The sequence below is a fragment of the Sebastes fasciatus genome, chromosome 13 (assembly GCF_043250625.1).
Source record: "Sebastes fasciatus isolate fSebFas1 chromosome 13, fSebFas1.pri, whole genome shotgun sequence".
Taxonomy (NCBI): Eukaryota; Metazoa; Chordata; class Actinopteri; order Perciformes; family Sebastidae; genus Sebastes; species Sebastes fasciatus.
In genome coordinates this window covers 22,671,829-22,695,231 of record NC_133807.1, presented here as the reverse complement: position 1 = coordinate 22,695,231, position 23,403 = coordinate 22,671,829, and the positions used below count along the sequence as shown (strand labels likewise).

At 39.1% G+C, this 23,403-nt stretch overlaps 1 protein-coding gene across 2 annotated transcripts in view; it reads right to left on the bottom strand.

The window, feature by feature from the left end:
* The window catches only part of gjc1 (gap junction protein gamma 1), a 53,230-nt gene extending 29,827 nt beyond the window's left edge, over positions 1-23,403 (bottom strand). Inside the window, exons 1-2 of one of the 2 annotated variants that reach the window (XM_074656276.1) lie at positions 22,881-23,403; positions 18,375-18,405 (exon numbers count right to left, since the gene is read on the bottom strand). The gene's annotated coding sequence lies outside the window, so the exon portion shown is untranslated. The remainder of the gene's footprint in view (positions 1-18,374; positions 18,406-22,880) is intronic. The other variant, XM_074656274.1, reaches the window with a different exon arrangement.

Genomic DNA, 23,403 nt, shown 5'->3' with positions numbered 1-23,403 from the left:
CAAAAGAAGTAGTAATTAATGTCTGTTTGGTGTCAACTTTATGCCGCAGACAATCACGCTTTAGGCCTTTTTGGAACAAATCATGGTTTTCTAATGAGGGCGGAATGATGATGTTTAATTTCAATTTATCTACGACAAGAATAGAAATGCTTAAAAATCGCATCTTTTGTGTTTGTGTGCCCCAGTGCACACATACTATCTTGCCCTTATTCAATACAGGACTTTGCTCTCAGTGAGAGGCAGCAGTGATGTGAAGCTAACAAGCAGTGGACGGCAGAGAACAACCCCCCACAGAGCGAAAAAAGATTTACAGACTTCAACACAAAGGTCAATTACTACTGTACACGCACACACACACAAAAACGCACAATTTCTTCACGTATTGATGAGATTGATTTCTTGTGCTCGGATGTACTTCTCCGCCAGGTGATGTGTGCAGGAGCTGATTAGATAGGTGATTTATGACTGACCATGAATAATGGCTCTCTGTGCTCAGCTAGAATTGACCTGAGAGGAGAGACGCCGGGGATGCATGGTGAAAAGACAAATGGGTTAAGCGAGGTAAAGCGGGACAGAGGGAACGAGATGAAGGGGGACATAAGAGCATTAGCCTGCTCCTGTACAGAAGCCGGGCTTTACTGTGAAGCTCATTGTCTCGGGCCAAAGCAGACCTGAGACCTGCCAACCGCGTTCACCCCCCCCCCCCCTTTGCTTTGTCAGGGCTGACAATGTCAACGCTCACAATAGAGATGACAAACAGACTCGAAGTGAGGTATTAATAGAACGTAAATCACAAACAGGTCCCTTGAGGATGTAATGCAACGCAACAACACTAATGAGTGACTGATTAACAGCTGTCCTATTGAAGTCGTCCAATGCTTGGCACCTGACATTTCACTTTAAACAAGTTAATAGCTCAACTTCCACCCCTGTAGGTAGCGTGAAATTGGCACTTAGAGCATCACGAGTCGTGGACATCTATTTAGGGTGTGACAATGAGTCAATCAGTTTTGAAACACGCATGACTTCCCGCTGAAATTAATTAGCATTGTGTAATGAAATGTGGCTTTCGCCCTGCGGCGGCGTCGCTCTTTAAGTCAGACATCTTAGAGGGGCAACCGCTGACTTCACCGTCCAAGCTCCGTGCTGCCAGGAAGGAAGGAGAGCACACACAGACGCCAAATGCCGCTGCCAGCCGCAGTTGGATTTGTTTACTGCAGATAAGTAGAGACATCCTTGCCATCACAGTGACTGAACGCCGAGAAGATGATTTTGGCTGAGCTCGTGTGGAGGAAGAGGAGGCGGGGACGTCTGTGCTCGTGTTGGCGTGAATGTGTGTGATATAACACACACACTTGCACCCTCGCGATGCACAGAGCGACTCCGTATTCTAATTAAGGATTTATTTGGGTTAAGCTGTTGACATGAACCCTTGATAATCTGTAAGTGAGTCTCCCAGTTGACACGAATGATTCACTTCAACACCAATATTCTTGTCCACCTGTGGTGACTGCTGGTCTGCAGGCTGAGCAGTCTGTTTCCAGCTGCTCCCTCCTTCTCTCTTGGAAATAGATTACAATTTTTGGACTTGAATCATTTCCTTCTTATGCGTTTATGTTTGCATTAATACATGGGAGAGAAATGATCCTAGTTCTAGAGAAGAATTTACTTTTGCAGGCCTGAGACATTTATTAATTTCTTGCTTCCCTGAAATGTACACCATCTCAGAAACATCTTCTGTACAACATCTTCTCTTTTTATAACAGCTGTTTGTTCGTTGCCTTGAGGGGATCATTCACTCTCTGCTGGTGGGGGTTAAGCATCTCGCTCAAGGATGTTTTAGTAGATCCTTCCGGTTGTGGGACACCCAATCATCCAAAAATATATACAAATGTGTTGTTGGCTGTCCCTGACCCTGTTTCTTCTGACAAATCCACGGGACATCATTCATGTTTATGACTTCCCATGAATGACAGGGGACACGGATCTCCCAAGCTATTATACTTCTGAGTAATAACTCAGTGTCAGTGCATAGCATCCATCAGCCATCATTCACTTTCATCTGACTGCACCACGGACACTATCACTCACTGTGCTCGCCTTAAGGAGCAAAGCAGGCTGACTGAAGACCCCAGCTGCAGGAAGGGCCAAGGTTTATCAAACGACAATACTCAGAGACAGAGTTGATGCAGAGTTCAGCCTGAATTCATTAAAAGGGGTTGAAAGAGAGCCGCCACATAGCAAGTACATGTCAGTATAAACGACAGGTAAATAGGTGAAAGTCAAGAGGTAAATGGATATCGGGCAGTAGCCTGACATACTGGAGGTCTATGGATGGCAATGTCAGTGTGTCCTCAGATGGAAATATCTCAACAGCTAAAGGATGGATTGCCACGAGATTTGCTAAATACATTCATGTCCCCCTCAAGATGAAGTGTAATAACTTAGGTGATTCCTCAACATTTCATCTAGCTCAGGTAAAACTACAAAACTACGATCCCATCAGCCTCTTTGTGTTTATTGTTAATGTGAAAATCTGCATTCTAACAAGCTAAAATAAGATGATGAACGTGGTAAACATTAAGCATGTTAGCATTTAGTTCAAGTAGCTACAGCCGCAGACATGGCTGTAGACTTCTGTTGTTACCAGTGGGCTACCTCCGGGTCTGAGAAGTGAAGCCAATGTGGAAGTGCCTTAAAAGTCTGATTGTATAGAAGTCTATGAGAAAATGATCCTACTTCTCACTTGATTTATTACCTCAGTAAACATTGTAAACATGAGTTTATGGTCTCAATCGCTAGTTTCAAGTCTTCTTCAATACAGCATGATGTTCATTTAGTAAGTTATGGTCCCATTGAGAGTCAAATAGACCATAAAGCAGGGGATGCTTTAGGGCGTGGCTACCTTGTGATTGACAGGTTGCTACCACGGCGTTGTCCGGTCTGGGAGTTGTCCGTGTTTTCGTCTTACAACTTTAACCCTTTCACAGTGTGTTTTCAGTTCATGAAAGTTAATTATAACCTTTATGGTCGCCTGAAAACGTCTTGTTCAGCATTTTGTTGTACTTAGCTCCATCCTCTTGTGTCACTGGTTGCCAAAAACCAAGATGGTGATGGCTAGAATGCTGAACTCAAGGCTTCAAAACGGCAGTTCACAAACCACTGAGTGACGTCACGGTGATTACGTTCACTTCATATAAAGTCTATGGTTTTTACCTTATCCTCCAATTATAAGAATGCTAAAAAAATATAATAAAAATGTTGGTGGTACAAGTTATCTCCACTTCCTTAAGACAGGAAGCCTTATTAAGACAAATCTCTCCAAACTGTGCCTCTGTGCAGAATATTCTGAGCCTTTATAACAGGTTATTTTGTTTGCTTAAGATTTTTATGTGTGTGTGTGAGACAACGTAATTCCACCAAAGATGGCATTTTTCCTGATTACTAAATATCTGTTTTATTTCGTATTCTCTTTAGAAAGCGAGACAAAGTATAAATTATTTGGTTCTGTATGAAAATCAATCAGCAAATGAAAACATTTTGTTCATACTGTAACTACACTACTACTGCTACTTCAAGAGCAGACAATTTCATACCTAATTTAAGAGCTGTTCATTATTAACTTCCAATATAAATCCCTAATTTCACTACTCCAAAGAATATGTAGTGTTTTGCTGTCAGTTTTCTGCTCTCAGTCCATGTTTTTTATTCAGAAACACACCCAGGCTCTTTCTTTGTTATTGGAGGTGTCTGTCTCCTCTGTGAGCTGCCTTTTATTGACAGCTTTGTTTAGTGTTTAGAGATCAAAACACGCCAGAGACCACAAAAAAGATGAAATGGAGGCACAGAGAAATGGAGGAGGCAAGAAGTGAATGCAAAGCTGCCAACATTAAGAATTGATTCACAGTTGCAGCCAAATTCAGCAGATGGTGAGTGAATGTAAACGGATCTGAGCAATCAAATTTCCTACAAAACACTTAAAGGCTGCAGAGAAGCGGAGGAAAGAAAAGATTGAAAAGCCTCGAGAAGGCTGGAGGAGCCGAGAAGGAAACAGACTGACTGACTGGAGAACAAAAAGAGCCCTTTTGCAGCAATATGTTCACGCCTACGGTCACACTTGTTCCAATGCAACTTTAATCATCCAATCATGCTTGCCATGTCAACTGACAGGTCTGCTTGTGCAAAAATTGGATTTTGCTCACACTGATATTGGTTCTAAAACCCAGAAATGAAAGACAGCAGGCTCACGTTGTCGTCAACACGGCCTGGATGTCGTCCAGCGACGCGAAGAAAAGAAAAGAGAGAAAATAATGGAGGAACAGATTTGAATAGGAACAGTATGTGCACAAGAGCTGTTTTGAAGCCAAGTTTAGACATATAGCAGTGTGATGTTTATAAAAATCTGATTTTAAAAATCGCATTGGAATACAACCACAGCACAAGCTAGAAAAAGATGTGTCTGATGGAGTATTCTCTAAAGAGATAAACCACATGTTCTCTAAGCCGAGAGTATGGACTCCATAAATCGATTGTTGCCTGAGGCAAATCTTTCAGGCCGAGGCACCCTGCAGTGTATACAACCTCCTAATGAAATCTCCTACATAAAGACCACACAGTGCTGTGCTTACATTTGCCTACATCAAGATATGGGCAGAGTAAAGTCTCCTCTTGTATAGGGCTATGTATGGCTTCTGTTATTATAAGAGATGAAATAAACATGAGTATAGATGGGAACATCATCTCCAAGCTCAGAGTCCAACTGGTTTTGTATTGTACAAATGATGACATGAAACCTGCTTTCCAGCCAGCTTATATTGTGCTTTAAGTCACTGGTACCAAACCTGGGGTTCCCGACTAGTAGGGGTCGCCTAAAGCTTCACGGGGGGTCGCGAGGCCTTCTTGATTTTAAGGGGCGTAAGACAGCTTTTTTAAAAGTTGGCCTATATCTCAGCATTTCATTCATTTCTGTGAAGAAAACTAAATAAGATTGTTATTATTTATAATTTAAAATACAAACCTAACACAAAATCTCACAGGATATGGGCACGGTGAAGCCTGAACACAAGTTATATTCACAGAGCCTTCCCTCTCTGCTAAACAGCCTCGTCCTGCATTAGAAAAGTACGCAGTTAAAAGAGCCAAAGAGCTAATAAAAAAAGACCAAGCGTCAGGGAGAAGAAAACACAATTTGTCAAAAAATAATCCTATTAAGTATTGTTTGTTTATTTACACATATAAAAAAAAGTAAGATAGAGTATATAATTTGCAAGTGGCTGTGAAGGAGAATTGCCTAAAAACCCTCCAGGAGCTTGATAAATAGCATTATCCAGGCAGCATATTACATGAAATAATTACAGTAATGTAATATACACCATTTGTATCAATAACTTTAGTTTTTTCTTTGGAGTAAATCACATAATGCTCCATGGCCTACAGAACTTCATGCTATTTTTGAGGAAGCTGATTTGCATATGTATAGTAATAATTCATCATGCAGCATGAACACAATTAGAAGAAAAATTTGCTAGATTTGAAGAAAAATGGTTGAAAGATATATTATTAAAACCAAAATTACGAACAAATATTCAAATTCAAAACAAGCACAATTATGGCACTGAATGTTATGTTCTACTGTATAATGTATCGAGGAGCCAAAGGTCTTTAGTTGCACAGCTGAGGACAGGAATCCTTCCTCTGGCTTCTGAAGTTGGCAGATTTAAAAACATCCAGGAAGACAACAGGCTGTGTGAATTATGCGAGTTAGAAGAAGTTGAAAATGAATCACATTTTCTTTTGTATTGTCCATACTGTGATGAGTTAAGAATATCTATTTTAAATGAAATGTATGTTCAAAATCCAGACATTTTTTGATGCTCGGATGGAATTGCTATTTAATTTGAATGCTTATAAATTGTTTCTCAAGCTTGGAAAAAAAGGTCAGGATGGTTTATTTGTTTAGTAGTGTTTGTAATTTATGCTGCTACTCTGGTTTGTCTTTGTCTTTTCTTTATTTTCTAAATAATGATGGGCTGGGCATATTATTTATGCATGACACAATAATAATTAAATTAAATTAAATTAAATTCCAGCCCTATTTGTAGCCATTCAGTGTATTTACATTCAGTGATCAAGTGTCAGTAGTCCCCATGAAGAAATCACATGATCACACCTGAGACAGGGAGGACAGCACGAGCGCTCCTACCTGAGAGGACACGCCCCCCTTCAAGTGAGACCACTTCACCCTAACGAGAGGGAGATCCTGTAACTATACTGCCATCTGCTTTGTTCCTTTGACTTCAGCCATGTTGTGTAGCTTACACACAGATTTATAAAGAAATAAAAATAAAAGAAATTAATGAAACACAAGGTGAATTTTGACGCATAAGAAACGCAATGCACTTGTCACCGTTTGCACGGTGGGTTATCAAAAATGCATCCAAAAACCGTCACTTTTCGCATTTCTTTTTGGTCATCGGATCAGTTTTTTTTGTTGTTTTTTTTGCAAGGAAGTAATGGAGCAAGAAGGTGAGCTGTCAGGTGAAGAGCTGCACACCTCCAATTCCTCAACAAGGTTACCAGCGTTGCTTTACTTTTCTTATCTAGTTCTTTATTAAAATGGTAAATTGTAAATGGGGAATATCAACTTCTGCCCTCCAAGAGGCGATTTAGAGTCCCGACATTTAACCGCATCAGGCTAAAGAAAGCTTTTGTCCATCAGTCCATCTTGTTGCTAAATAATAATGAATGTGCTGCTGAAGACATGTAAATCCAGAGGACAGATGGTGATTTTGTAATGAGTTATGTATGAATAATGTTGATGTGTTTTGTTTTTGTCTGATGGGTCTTACTTGCCTGTCTGTCTATGGTAACAGTATGTCTATTGTATGTGTACTTTTTCTCAAACTGAGCTGCCTATGGATGCAATTTGAATTTCAGTGCAAACTGACAATAAAGTTGTATCGTATCGTAAAACATTCGTCTGTTTGACTGCTCTGTAAACAGATACACCTGTGGCACTTCTGCAGTATTTCTGACAAACTACTAGCTGCTCAAGGAGCGCTTGTTGCAGCTGTGGGTGGACCAAGGTGCGCCTCGATCCATCCAATCAGAAGGCTTCATTTGTTGCTGGATCATCCAGTCAGTGGCAGTCAGCGCTGTTTAAATGACCTGGTGAGAAAGCCTTGAATTTTACTTTATCAATTTTAAATAAATAGTCCTCTGAGGAGCAGGAGGAAGAAAAAGTTCAGCCATCATTCTCAACCAAGACCTTCTCCTGCACCACTTTATTCTCAATAAGTGCCAAGTAATAAAGACACATATGTGGCCCTTCTCGTCTATGAACGTTTTTATTGGACTTTATTAGGTGTAATCCACAGAAGACATTCCACAAATGTGTACCATGATCTGCAAATATTTCACTATCCACAAACATGTATTTTTGTATTTGTGTTGTGTAAAGTCACATCCACAAAAATACAGGGCAATTTGCAAATACGCATAACTTACTCTGTAAATACGTATTTTAAGGTTTACATGTAAAGTGATATCTACACATTTGTGCATCTATTTCGCATTTGCAGATCGCTTCCTGTGCATTTGTGGGCCACATGACATTTGTAGCTTCCCTCCTGTTTGCCCGATTGGTACCGCAGCAGATCTGTAGATAATAGTTGTAATCCACAGAAGACAATTCACAAATATGTAACATGATCTGCAAATATTTCTCTACCCACAACGTATCTTTGTATTTGTGTTGTGTAAAGTCACATCCACAAAAATAAAGGGCGATTTGCAAATACGCATAACTTACTCTGTAAATGCGTATTTTAATTCCACATAAAAATGTTATAGGTTTACATGTAAAGTGATATATATGCGCATTTGTGCATCCATTTTTACACGTGGAATGATATTTGCACATTTGCAGATCGCCCTGTATTTTTGTGGATGTGACTTTACACAACACAAATACAAAAATACATGTTTGTGGATAGTGAAATATTTGGAAATCATGGTACATTTGTGGAATGTCTTCTTTGGATTACAACTAATAAAGTCCAATAAAAACTTCCATATTCGTTACGCATCACAGGCTGCACTGTTGAAAGACTCTTTTCAACTATTGTTTGGATAAAAAGTGGCATCAGGTCATCATATCAGACTGAACTCTTTGTCTCTGTTCTCCATTTCAGTGTTCAACACCAGGCCCTGTCGTCTCCTCAACTCTTCCTCAAGTCATCATCAAAAGTAAGCTCATTTATGGACTGTAGTGGCCTATTTCAATGTTATTGTTTATTGGGTGTAGTTTTTGTTGGGTGTACAATTGGCTGGTATGCTGATCTTGTTGCCAGCTGTGTGTGTGAATATGTGGCCGCCGTGCCAGGCTATGTTAAAGTGTATTTTTTAACGTTAATGTAGATGCTCTATCCATACACTTGATTCATGATGCTGTGTGACTATGTGGCCGCGCCGTGCCATGCTGCTGTTAAGGTTTGTCTTGTTGGATCAGAATCCGCTTGATTGACCAGGTATGAGTAGGCCCACACACATAGGATACCAGGAATTTGACTTTGGTTATTTGGCTCCCATTGTACATACAGAAATAGAAATGCAGCTAAAAACAAGGTTTGACAAAGTTGAACAAGAGTAAAGAAAGAAGATTTCTGGAGGTTGTGGCTCAGTTTTAAAGCTAGAGTGAACCTACTGGCATCATATGAAACTAGACCTAAGGAATCCATTGTTACCAACCATGTCATACTAGCTTGTCACAAAGGAGCTTAAATAACGCTTCAAACGTATGCTAAATTTTGGCGAGGAAAAACTATCATGGCCATTTTCAAAGGGGTCCCTTGACCTCTGATCTCAAGATATGTGAATGTAAATGGGTTCTATGGGTACCCACGAGTCTCCTCTTTACAGACATGCCCACTTTATGATAATCACATGTAGTTTGGGGCAAGTCATAGTCAAGTCAGCACACTGACACTCTGACAGCTGTTGTTGCCTGTTGGGCTTGAGTTTGCTGTGTTATGATTTGAGCATATTGTTTTATGCTAAATGCAGTACCTGTGAGGGTTTCTGGACAATATCTGTCATTGTTTTGTGTTGTTAATTGATTTCTAATAATAAATATATACATAAATGTGTATAAAGCAAGCATATTTGCCCACTCCCATGTTAATAGGAGTATTAAATACTTGACAAATCTCCCTTTAAGGTACATTTTGAACAGATAAAAAATGTGCGATTAATCACGATTAACTATTTTAATCGATTGACAGCCCTAATACAGTATACAGTATACAAACACAAACACACACACAACATACAATTTGTGAGGCTGTTTCTGTAAATTGTAGCAGTAATATAGTAGTGCAATGGTGCAGAGTGAAAATATGCTGGAATAAATATTGAATTATTAATGTAACAGGTTGCTTTATATACACGACGTACAGTATGCATGTATACATGTCGGGTGCCTGTAACATTACCTCTGATGATGATGTATAAGGCTTTTATGATTACACTGTGGTGCATTCAGGCAAGTATAGTTGTAATGGCCTATTTTGGTTAACATGTGCGTTTCAGAACCTATTAAGTAGCCTATGATTGGTCTTGGACGGGCAAGGCCCACCTGATTTTCTCTGTTTTCTCCGCATAGTAGTGCAATGCTACGCAACGCCACTGGTTTGTTGTAGTAGCTATTAAGCAAGGATTGCTGGGTAACCACGTGAGTCGCCAAATCTGATATTTTAAGGATTACAGGATAAAGCGAATAAGAATAAACTATCATGTGTGTGTCTGCCCTGAGGGTTAGACAGATAGGTGAACTGAAGCTGAGGGGGTCACGACTGCTCCTGTGCTCCCACGCCAGCCCAGAGACGGGAGCAGTGATGAGATCCAGAGACAAACACACTGTGCCAGCAGAGGAAGCTGCTGCTGCTCTCCCCTACGGCCTGCACGTACAATCACTAAGTCATTATCATTCTCAGAACAAACACGTTCTTTATGTAAACGATCTGTCTTAAGGCTTCTTTAAGAGAGAGGCTCGGTTCCCTCGACTCCTTAAAACTGCATTCAAGACAAGACGGTCACGTGCAGCAGAGGCCCAAACCAATAATAAACAGCACAGAGGGAAAAGAATAGAAACAGCACAGAGCTATTTAAAGTTAGGCCTTAAGCATTTTCTGTCAAGTGAATCTTTTTTTCCCCGCTTTTTTTTGTTGTTTTAGACATGGAGTCTCAAAGTGTTAGCCCGTAAGGCTATCACCAAGGCACACTAGTAGCACGAGAGCATCTGTGGGCGCCTTTGGGCTTTTTCCTACCCATCACACCATGGTGGGCCGCGGCTCTGATGATCCTGAGGCCTTGTGGCCATGGAAACCCACTCATGTATGAATGTTACTTTGTTTAAACATGACTCCAGGAGCAGAGACAGAGGACACGACAGGACTGTCCTGGGAAACACATCACGTGTTGGTGATGTAACAGGAAAGAGAAAAAAGCAATAGGAGTCGCTGCTTTGGTGTGTTGTTGCCCAAAAAAAAAGTGGAGGCAGGAGGAAGCTGACTGTTGTGTGTACAGTAGGGGGATTTCCTCAATTCACTGCAAGCATCAGCAACTTCTGTATTACAGTGTCATTTAATTATGAAAATACATCACAATCAAATCAACCTAACAACAAGAGAGCAAGAGATTTCCTATATATGTTGTAAATATTTTAATAATCAAGTCAGTGTCAGGCTTGGCATCACTATCTCCGTAAGAAATTTAGGACTGAAGCTAACAATTATTTCCTTTTTTGAATAGTGTGCTGATTATTTTCTCAATTCATCGATATTATCCACATTCAGTGGGCTTCTCTTTTTTCCATCTCTACCTTTTGCTCACATTATTCATGTACGTGCTGCTTGTACTTTCTCAGAAGAAGATGAAAAGGGTGTGCTGTCTCTCTCTCGTCTCTGTTTCATATCTTTGTAAATAATTCAAACATCGCAGTTTTTTGACAGTTGTTCAAATAAAATAGAAAATTTGCAGACATCCTTTTTAGGCTCTGGGAACTCATGTTGGCCGTTTGTTGTTGTTTTTTATTAATGCAAAAATAAATCATTACTAAATAATTAAAGAAATTACTATTTAGAATCCTAACGTGATCAGTTCACAGGATATAGCAGAGGAGTTCAGTTTCAAAGTAAAACATTCATCAGGATAAACTTATTTGAATGGTAAACAAGGGCTGCAAATATTGTTCCCCACATCAATTAATCTTTTATTTTCTTTATTGTTCTTTTGTTCATTTTGTCTTTAAAATGTCAAAAGATAAAAGATATTAGTTTACTTTCACATATGACAAAGAAAAACATCGTATCCTCACTTTTGTGAAGCTGGAATCAGTGAGTTTTGCTTAAAAATGAGAAACGATAAACAGATATTCTGTCGATTAATATTGTTTCTATCAAAGGTCCAGTGTGTAGGATCTGGTGGTATCTATGGGTGAGGTGAGGAGATTACAACCAACTGAAGCCTCTCACGTTTGCCAAGCGTGTTGGTGAGCTACGGTGGCTGACGCGAAAACGTGAATGACCCTTTCTAGAGCCATTCAGAGCAGAGCCAGTGTGTAGAGTGTGTGTGTGTATGTGGGAAGTGATAGTGAAGCGCGAGAGAGAGCGGCGGCGACGGGAGCAAGTAACATTATCAACTCCGGCCCAAGCAGGAGAAGTTAACAGTGTTTGGTTTGTCCGTTCTGGGCTACTGTAGAGACATGGCAGAGCAACACGGTGGACTCTGTGGAGAGGACCCGCTCCCTATGTAAATATAAACGACTCATTACGAGGTAACAAAAACACAACAATTCTTATTTCAAGGTGATTATTCACCAAAGAAAACATACTTATTAATATTATATTCAATTTATGCCAGTAGATCCCCCTAATTGTTACACACTGGTCCTTTAACTGATCAACTTATTGATTAATCGTGTCAGCTCATTATTTAGTCACCAACTATCCTTCAGAAAGTACCCGTTTGTTTGGAATAAAACATACTTTCTTAAAGTTAAAATGATGGATATTCAAGGACAGACAGACCTTCTGTCATTACTGAACCATCTGAGACACACAAACTATAAAACACTATTATAAATATGTCAGAAAATTATCTCTTATTAGAGCAATAACGCCTGTGATGGTGATCATTTTGGTCAAATATGAGCTCATGAATGTATGTATAGGTATTTGTGGATTTTTAAAAATCTCGATCTAACCGTAATCCAGACTCTGCCTGCGACATATCCTCAAAGACCACTCTATAGTTATTCCCAAGGCTCCAGTAAATCTGCAGTTAGATCTAGTCGAAGGTATGAGGTTTCCATAAGAGACAGCATAAACACTGAACATGACCCCGGAGCATCTTAGTGTCTGCAGGAACATGTTGTATATGGAACAGCGGCTAAAAATAACCCTTGTGCTAGCTGTCTCTTTCTAGCTTTTTATTAGTGTCACCCCTTGTATTTGCTCAATTGAGTGAAATTATTCTCCGCGACATTTTAAAGAGCCACCACTCATGCTGGCTCGCATGAGAATAAACCGTTTCAAAACACTGCACATTCAAGACAGAGACTAAGCTGCTGGGTTTAGATGCTAACGTGACTCAATATTTGTATTAGCAAACAAATTGTACAACCTAAAAACAACAAATATACTGGAAAACATACTCACACTCCTATGTGTTTATCATGAGCTAAACAATTAGCTTTGTGACCTCATGGAGGTCGTGACCTTTTGCAGTATTGCAAGCAGTGGCAGGGAGGGGGAAGAGGCTGCAACAGCTGACACAGCACTCATGAAATGGGAGTAATGTGTGCATTTGTTATGGTGACTCATTACTACTAAAGTCCAGCAAAACTGTTTCTATCCAGAATTACATTTCACATGATCGGTTTTCTTTGCTCTGTGGTCCAGCTTCCTGTTCTAGTGCATTTGTGTGTGTGCCTCAGTGTGTGGCGGAGTGTGGCAGCAAGGCGGTGACAGTGCGTCTGCCTCGTTCCGTGAACCTGGCTGCTCTGCTGTTCCGCCAGTGACAGAAAGCGAGCGGGACGTCGCCCGACCATAGCTGCCCCAGCTGGGCCAATCAGGCGTGAGGTGCTCGTGGACGGCTCAGCGCGTGCCGTCCGCCGTGTGCAGCGCTGTGGCACAGATCTCCCACATGGATCCTCTGCTGATCACTCCGGTGTGCGTTTGCTCAGATAATGAAGGTGACTCTGTGTGTTCTAATGAGATCTCTGCAGCCTCCTTCACTGCACTTATGTTGATAGTGTTTCAGAGGATTACACAAAGTCACATGGCCAACACTGTGAAAAGTTTGACTGCTGGGTTTCGGAAAGTTGAAACCAGTAAATGCATGTTGGGGCCTGGAGCAAATTTTTTATTGTGTCATCTAAAAATATCTCAAATAACACACGTAATAAGTGCTTCCCTCAGGGTGTTGTTCTTGTCTGTTCAACACCATTTAAACCTCTCTGACATCAAAACTCTGACTAATAAAGTTTTGATGGGTTTATCAGCTCTGGCAGGTTGACCCACTGCAAGTTATTCAATCTCTGGGGTATAATAAAGGAACAGTGTGGAACATTTAGGGGGATCTATTGGCAGAAATGGAATATAATATTATTAATAAGTATGTTTTCTTTAGTGTATAGAAATCGTTGTTTTCGTTACCTTATAATGAAATGTTTATATCTACATACAGAACGGACAAATCAAACACTCGCTTTAGATAGACCATTAGCGTTTTCACAGTTTACAGTTAACATGGTACATTGTTAAGAATTAAAGTGTCCAACGTTTGCAAAATAGTTTAAATTAGTTCTCTTTTGACCAGCTACAACATTTAAATATTTCTTATGTGTTAATAATATGGCAATAATAATCCAATAATATAATATGTAATAATGTATCACTCACAGGGGCTATTCTGCTGCATAATGAGTACCTTTACTTGTGATACCTTAAGTACATCATGCTTAGAACACTTCTGCTTGTAATGCAATGTTTTTATCTTTGGTCATGCAAGCGATTCAATTTCTATGATGACTTTTTAATGTTAAAATATTAGCTTTTAAGGTTTTACCAATATTGTTGTTGACTCCTACAGGATGTAATGAAGTATTTAGTTTAACTTCTGATGGTGAAGTTCTGCACAAGAAGTGATGCGTTTCTTGTTTATATTGAACAGAACAGTTCAGTATGTTTACTGTCTACGGTGCAACAGGCTGCCGCTGCAAATTTCTTTCCAGCTGGTATTGTGCCAAGTTACAGTATAACACAATGCTTTTAAGGCACAATTCGTATAAACAAAACTGTAGCCACATCACCACTATTCAACTCAATTCAATATCTGAACAGGATATGACCGATGGTAATGTTTCCCAATGCTGCTAAATGTTTGGTGACATCAGTAAAGTAATCAATTTACAAGTCATTTTTCAACTGAGAACGGAAGGATTCCTTTCTCAGTTAATTGAAAATCGTTGCTGTAGGTTGAATAAAAGAAGTAGTTTGAATCCGTCATCCTCATCCTGAAGGCTCTGGGAAAACATGATGGGCATTTTCAAATATTTCAACTACATCAACTAAGAGAAAATAATCAGCCGGTTAATTGATAATTAAAATGTCAGTTGCGGTGCAAATTTTCAATAATGATTAGTAGAGAAACATACACAACATCTGTATCGGCCAGTACCGAGTACCAATACCAGTACGTTAAAAACAAAAATACATATATTATTATTATTTAACAGCTATATACTACTGATTCTTTATGGATGTGATATGATTTTTGTTTTGAGTGTTTTGTTTTGTAAGTCACGTTAGTGACGTTTGTGACATATTTTTCGTACTTATGTTACGTTGTTTCCGTATTTATTGTACTTAGTTTACGTGATTATTTTAAGGCCAACCATGAAGGGTTTCCTAAACCTAACTACATGATTTTGTTGCCTAAACCTAAGTGCGTGGTTTTGTTGCCCCATGCTTGTACTGCACCTCCATACACACGTGCAATGTTCACGCCTCGGCGAGACAAAATGTGACGCCGAGACGCTATCCTCTGGTGGACAGGTGGGTATATTACACACTTTGGCATGAAAACAGGTTGTTCAATCTAGCTTACTCTTGCTGGTATCTCCAAAGTTGCCTACCCCAGCTTTAACCTACTCTGACAACACAAGATAAAAGTGAAACGACAGATATGCGTCACATGAATACGCAGTAGTTACCTCACCACTACTGAACCCAGGAATGTGACTAAAACAGAGAGCAAGGTTGTGTCATTGGAGGCTGACAGTGAATGAAAGGCATCTCTCTGCCTTCCTTCCTGTCACGTTGTGACTCCGCCCCTCCTGTGACCCGGGGGAAGTGGCATAAGACCTGTCACCCCGAATCACAGCCCGGCCCACGACAGCCGCGCTCATATGTAAATGTGTCAGCTTGCGCAGATTCACGAGTATGACATATCAGTTTGAATATGCATGTTCAACACTGACTGGAGCGTAAACATCTCTGTATGTGCAGGGCTCAGTGCATCTGTGGGCATGTGTGTGTGTGTGTGTGTGTGTGTGTGTGTGTGTGTGTGTGTGTGTGTGTGTGTTTCCAGGCACACAGTATGTATGTCTGAGCCGATCCTGTATGTTATAGTGACATTCCCGGTGGGAAGGAGCCTCACGACTGTTTTCATTTGCTAGACTGCCCATATCTCTTCATGAGAACAGGCTGGGTGAAAGTGACATCTGATTTCATCCACACTCAGTGGGGTTCTCTCTGCCTGTCTCTATCTTGTTCTCTCTGCAGCTCACACCTTCTCCAAGTGAGGATTTACTGCTTTTCTCTGTTTCATATCATTGTAGATTATTTATACGTTTTAGTTCGTCGGCTATTGATCAGACAAAATAGGCAATTTCACTTTGGGCTCTGGGAACATGTGATCAGAATTTGTCTTATTTGTGGTTAATGTTGTCACACTATAATGAAAGTTATTGTTAGTTGGAGCTCCATTGTGATCATTTCACATAATACGGCAGGAAAATTATATTAAAATGATCAAGGTAAACTTATTTCAGTGGTAAATTAGCAACTAACAATTTTTTTTCATTATCAATTAATTGGTCTTTTTTTTTCTTTTTTCAATTCATCTAATAATTGTTAATCTATAATATTAGGGATGTACTGATACTGGATCGGATATAGGTGACAATGGAGCCGATCTATTCCATTAAATTCTATGTTATATACAATATATATTATATACTGGAATTTTAATTGCTGTTTAAGATTTGACCAATTTGTTGCACTAAAAATGTTTAATTTTGAAGATTTTTTTTTACCAAGTTGCTGGTGTACGATTTATTATTTTAATAATAAATAACAATTCAGTAAATGTATATCTATGTACTTATGTTACATTTTGTTTTACAAAGTTAGGAAAGCAATGTTTAAGTCAAGCCTCTCCTTACACATAAATGAATGATCCCAGTCACTTCCACACAGTGAGGCATACAGCTTATTAATTAAAGACTGGTATCGGATCGCTACTCGGTATCGGCTGATACCCAAAGCCCAGGTATCGCTATCGGGACTGAAAGAGTCGGATCGGTGCATCCCTACTCTAATGTGATATAGCAGGAAAGTGTTAAAATGATCAAGGTAAACTTTTCAGTGGTAAATTAGGAACTAATGATTGTTGTCGTTATCAATTAATCTACTATTTTTTCAGTTAATCTATTAATTGTTTAATCTTTAAAATGTCAGAAAATTGTGAAAAAAATTACAATCATGACTTCTCAGTATCCAAAGTGGCGTCTTTAAATTGCTCGTTTTGTCTGATCAACAGTCCAAAACCCCAAATAATTAAATTTATATTGAAATAAAACAGAATAAAAGCAGAAAATTCTCACATTTAAGAAGTTGAAACTGGCACTTCGCTTGATAAATAAGTTAAATTAATTAATCGGTTATCAAAATTGTTGCCAACTAATTTCCTGTTAAAAAAACCAATCAATTAATCAACAAATTATTTCAGCATTATGGGAAATAAATTAAATTGCTGCTCTTACTTTGAGTACATCTTAAATGTGTGCAAATAGAATATAAAAATGAAGCATGCAGCCTTTGCTTTTGCAATGTGTGCACACGTGTTGCATCACACGCAGCAGCAGCAGCACTACATGGATGACAGGAATCACGGTGGTCAGGATTCAGGAACATTTCTCTTCCAATTTTTTGCAAGTTAAAGACTCAGAGATCTGCTGTGGCGTCACGTGCACCGACACAACTGGTTTAGCCACGCGCCTGTTTAGCGAAGGGTCAGGGCCGACTGCGAGGCTCGTTTTCCCGAGGAGTCATCATGAGTCACAGAGAGCACGACACAACCCTCCCCTGCTCGTCGTTCTCTCATATCTGGAGTCTCCCCTAAAATACCAGGCGTTTTGCTCTCTCTTGTACTTCAGACTACAATCATCTGCCACATACAGATTCACCAAAGACTAATGCATGAAGGTCAAAATCTTTTTTTATTTCACGCTGTGAAGCTCATAATTTCTAAATTTAATGAGAATTTAATTACTTTTATTATTATTAATTCATTTAAATCTTCACAATTATCTAAAGACACATCTCAGTAGCCTCATTAATTATTTTCAAACCAATGTTACAGAACAAATTTCACGATATTCTTCTAGATGAAACTATTCTCCCAGAAAATTACCATTCCTCTTTCCAGAAATACCTCCATCACATCGTCCAAATCCATAAATTACTTCCATACTGTACTTTTCAAATGCCCCCATCAGTACAGTTGTACCAAAGTTCCCAAGAGGAAAATCTTCACTAAGGTGGTAAAAGTGGGTGCATTTGATGACCTCTAACTATCCTAATCGCCCGTTAATTACAAAGAGAGCGACGCACCTTCCCTCCGCTCCCACTTTAATGTCGCTTACAGGAACTGGCAACCAGAAAATGCAGAGCAGAGTACACACAGTGTCAAGCGGAGGGAATCCAGACTAGTTGGCAGGCATAAAGAGACAGTTTTCCCTCTGTGTGCTGCACTCTGAGGATTAAGGCTGGCAGCGCGCTCACGTCTGCTAAACAAGATATAGACATAATACCTTGATATTTCATGTCGCACAAAGCCAGTTAGGGGAGGCTGCAGCGGTGAACGATCTCCCATCATCTCTGCAGATTTTCTCAACTGCAGCCACTTACATATACTTTTTATTTTTTGGCCAGTAGTATAACATGTTGACTGTTTGTGCTGCAGAACACCTGCTCCTCATATAGAAGTGGGTATGTTTTTGATGTAGTGGCTAAAAGCATAAAATTTACCTCTTACTGTACTGGCTCCACATCACACATTCTAAAGGGAAGAATTGGGAAAAACAGGAAGTGAATTACTCCAATTATTCAAAATAGCTGCCTATAAAGCATGTAATTGACTTAAACACATCCCGCAGACATTTCACTCCACAATTATGATAATTGTAAATGCCTGATTTAATTGCAAGTGATTAACATAAAAAAAACATTAAAATAACAGCATAGAGGTAGAGAATTTGATACACATAGTATTCTGGTGATATTTAGAGATTATAGCGATTTTTAATGGTGGAAATGAGGTAATTTAGGATTGAAAACTATCATCTATGACTGATGCTGGTGAATACTGTATTTTACTGTATTATGCACATCTGGCTGAGAGTGGCAGAGCTTTCATGGAGATGTTATCTCGACTGGTTTGGAACAAACACTGCAGTTTAACATGACATTAAACATGAGATCAACTGTATAATTCTGTGTTTGTGTGGCAATAAGAACCCCTTTTATTTCTATTCATGTGTACGTTGTTAAATGTAAGCTGAAACCATGATGCTACTCCATTTTTAATTTAATCTATCGATTACAACCCCCAGGAGTATTACTCTAGCTTTTAACTGTGACTTGAAAGAGGAATATGGATTTTCCTTTTATCACAAGTCATTAAGAATTAAGTAGTATGGTATTTAAGCCAAAGTATAATAAAGGTCTGTATTGAGCTCTGCATCAGGCCTAGACTGATTCACAGGGAAACAGATTCCTTCATGATATGAAATCATTTTGATCGAATACGCTGAGGATTTTGAGTGTGCGCTTTACAGTGGCGGAATGTAACTACGTGTATTTACTCAAGTACTAACTTAAACACACATTTTAGGTACTTGTCGTTGCATTTCATGCTACAATTCAGAGGAAATATTGTACTTTTTGTTCCACTCAATTTATTTGACATCTTTAGTTACTTTTCAGATCGAGGTTTTACCAACAAAGAACATGATGAATTTATAAAATATGGTGCCCTAAGAGATTAAACTACACAACCGTATATAAAATAGTGAAACATATCTCAACTTTGACCAACTACAAGAGTAAGATGCTACTTACTGAATGTATCCGTAATGAAAAATCCAAAATCATTATATATAGTAGTATAACAAATACAGGGGACCTTTTTTGATAGTTTTAGTACATTTTGCTAATAATACTTGTGTATTTTTACCTAAGTGCCATTTTTAAGGCAGGACTTGGAGTATTGTAATGGTGTATTTTTTTATGGTTTATTATTTGTATTTTATATTGCAGTATTGCTACTTTTATTTAAGTAAAGGATGTGAATACTTCCTCCACCACTGGTCATTTTTCCACATTACATGTATCTTGTTAGCAGCTAAAATTGTTTAGTATGAGCCCTAAATTTCATACTTTAATTCTAACTTCGATACAATACCTCGATACCACGGGGAAAAATTACAAGATTGAGGCTAGAAAATTTTAGATTTGTATTAAAAGATAAACTTGCTGTCGGAGAGAAGAGAGAGCAGAAAGCGCAGCTGGTACCCGTGTATCGATACTGTAGAAAATGAGTATTGAAACCGATATTCAGTATCGATACTTTGATATTTTTTGACAACACTGAAGTCAAGACTGTGCTGCATTGCCAGCTTTGTTGTTGATGCTATTCACAACTTATCAAAGAGACACTTTTGGACGCCTTTTCTTGGATGGACTCTTTTTTTTTTTTTTTAAATGCAGCTGCATAATGTTCTGTTTTTATATATACTATTAAATGAACTTACAAGGCTACGTAACATTTCTCAGACTTTTCTAGGACGTCCTCTGATCATTTAATAAACATCCATGCACAATTTATTGCTTATATGTGCCAAGTCATGGGTTTTTTGATAGCAGGCGTGTTTTTCTTTCCAAGAGTGTAATAATACAGAAAAATGCTGTATATTTTAAAAAGAAAAGAGGACAGGAGCACATTGCTCATGATACTAACTGAAGTGATGGGGCATTTCCTGGCTGCCACACAGAATCTGCTCCTCATCTCTCTCTCTCAGTGCCGGAGTGCACAGGGGTCGACTTCACCCTTCTCCCATATTGGTACAAGTTCCTCCTCCAATCCACAGGGAGTGAAATAATGGTCTTTGGGGGATGCAGGGGTAACAAGGTGGGAGGAGTGTCGGGCGACAGAGATGGACTGCCTCGCAGAAATAGTTTCACATACAGAAAATGTGCATTAAATCTATATGCAAGGCTGTGAAATGCCAAAACCTTACTTACTGGATGGAAATAAAAAAAAAGGGATGGAGGGCAAATGGAGGGAGATACTATATATGATTCTACTGGCAGCTTACCAAAAAATAAATCCTGAATAAATGCATAGCATCCATCCATATGTTACGTAGAGAGCATCGTTCACTAGCAGCTCCTTCAGATGGCAGAATCCCAAATCCATCACAATGACTTAACGTATAGCGGATTTTCTGAAGCACAGGGGAGAAACTCATTATGGTGGTTCATATTTGAGCCTTCGCTGCTGTGGCGGTGACAAATGCTCCCCACAGAAACCAATGTGGCATATTTCAAAGGCTTCCAGCACAATGAAACGGTTCCTCATCACTGTGAATAATGCCGGGTGCTGACCAGGTTAACCGCTCTGAGTGGTGGGAGTGTTCCTTTTGATATATTGACTTCAAAAATTGATGAGATGATCACTGAATCAAGGGGTTATGTGTGGGGCTGTCAAAGCCATTGTTGGCACATTCAGCTGTAAGAGACGTAAAAGGCTTTTAGAGCTGGAGCACCATAACGGCATCATCATAGATAAATCAAACCCTCTGCAAATTATTTTACGCTTCATTGCGCAATTGTTAATACCTGGAATGATTGTTAGAAATTTGGTATTGTGATCTTTTGGCAGCTATTTTAGTTTAAGACAATCTGTTAAGCAAAGAACCGGTTTTATTATAATAAGCACTACTGCTGCAATTAGCACCTTTTGTCCTCCTATTTTAAATAATTCAGCTCTGTAGCTTTGGATAATGTGAGTGAGTGAGACTGCATGCTGAATTATAGCACTGTTCAATACAAATCACTACAAAACTACAAATGCATCGTAGGCAAAGCTTTTCAAACACTTGTGAAATATATTCATTATTAATGACTCTCAAGAGTTTGCCAATAACGTCATTATAAAGTCTGCATGTACTTCCACTAATTTGAACAGCTCCTGCAGGATTTAACCAAATCCCGAGGAGAGATCCCTGCACCGCCCATCTACACCATGCTCCTGCTGAAATAAATTGAGAACAAAAGACTACGAGACACTGTGGTTCAGTCTCAAACACTTGATAAGCATCGCTTTTTTAAGGCTAAATTAGTATTTTATTTGAAACTGATGGGCATGCATATGGACTGCAAATTAACAGCTTATGCCAATGAGACGCGCTGGCTTGCAGCTGCTTCACCAAAAAACACGTTTGTATAAAGAAGTTGCTCTCTTGTTGCTCACAGCTTGGCCTCGATCAACGTGTTACACATGCAAAAAAAAAACAGAGAAAACCACACTGTAAACAATTGCTGTTAATTTACAGCAGGACTTCAACAGTATTAACCTGTTATTGCTAAAAACAGTGCTTTACTGTTAATACAAAAGAAAACCTGTTAAATTACGTTCATAGACTGTTTTTTAACTGAACTATAATGCATTCTTAAAAAACATCACTTTACTGCTGATCAACTGTCTAAAGTATCATCAGTAACAGTTTCATGCACTATTTCTTTAATTCTGGGACCTGATCTGCTCATGTGAAGCTTGTACATTGTACATGATTGTAAAATCAGTGAATTAGCTTTATTGTTCTTCACTCACATGTTATGGTTTACATTCTGTGCTTGTAGCCAGCTAGAGACAGACATTTGGGGAAAAGTGTCAACAAGTCTACTATAGCCTTTTTCCTAACAAGTGCCTTTAATTGTATTTAGTGTGACTATTCCTATGTCTGTAACCTGCTAAGTCTATTTATCTAGGCAAAAAATAATGTTTATTAAAATGTATGTAAAAAATACAACCTAAATAGTGCATTAAAACAAATCAGTAAGATAATGTAAAAGAAAGGTGAGAAACAGATATATAATGTATCTTTAAACAGTAAATTAACTGTAAAATACTGTGAAATTAATACAAAACAACCAGTTCAAACTGTATTTTTCATTAACAGTACAAAGCTGTAAATTTCAGCGACAGTATAATAATGTTAATTTTACAGTAACATAAAGGCAACCCTGCTGCCAATTCCAGACAGTGCATTGCAAATTAAAATAAAAAATGAACCACAAAGAAGCACTGCAACCAGTCTTCTGTGCGTTATGGTGCCAAAAAGGTGCGTCCATGACCCCCATCATCATTCATTTTCACCATGCAGAGGCTTCCATTGGGTTAGAAATGAGCCACATTCAGAAACAAAGATGTCAAATCATCACAATATTGGGAATTAAAAAACAAATTCTTACCGCTATGCGAGTCTGTGAAGATGCTTTAAGATGTAAGATGTAAGATGATCCTTTTTCTTTTTGGGGAGGGGATTTTGGACTTTGGTGATGTCCAAACTTGAATCTCCAATGATGATCTGCTCCACACTCTGTAGGAAACCAGCACTGATGTTTCACTGATGTCTCTCTTTTTATCTCATAGCATCACTACGGAGGTGTGTGTAAGCATTCTTTGTCCATGCCAGCCTCACTATCTGTCTTCGTTTCGAGGTAATACGTCGATTTAAGCGATGTGGTCTGCTGCGTAAAACCGGTGCCAAAAATTCCTGCGGGCCCATTCCGTTACAGCGATGCTAGACAATAGTCTGGTCATTTTGGCACCTCCTCCACTGCAAGAGCAGTAAGCATCGACTAATTACTACCAGATCTGAGAGCTAGTTAATGCATATCGGGGCTCGACATATGTAGTAGTAAAATATCGCTCACATGTGCCAGTTGGCTCCGGTTTTGTCCCTCATCTTTGTCCGTCTTCTGCAGGAGAGGA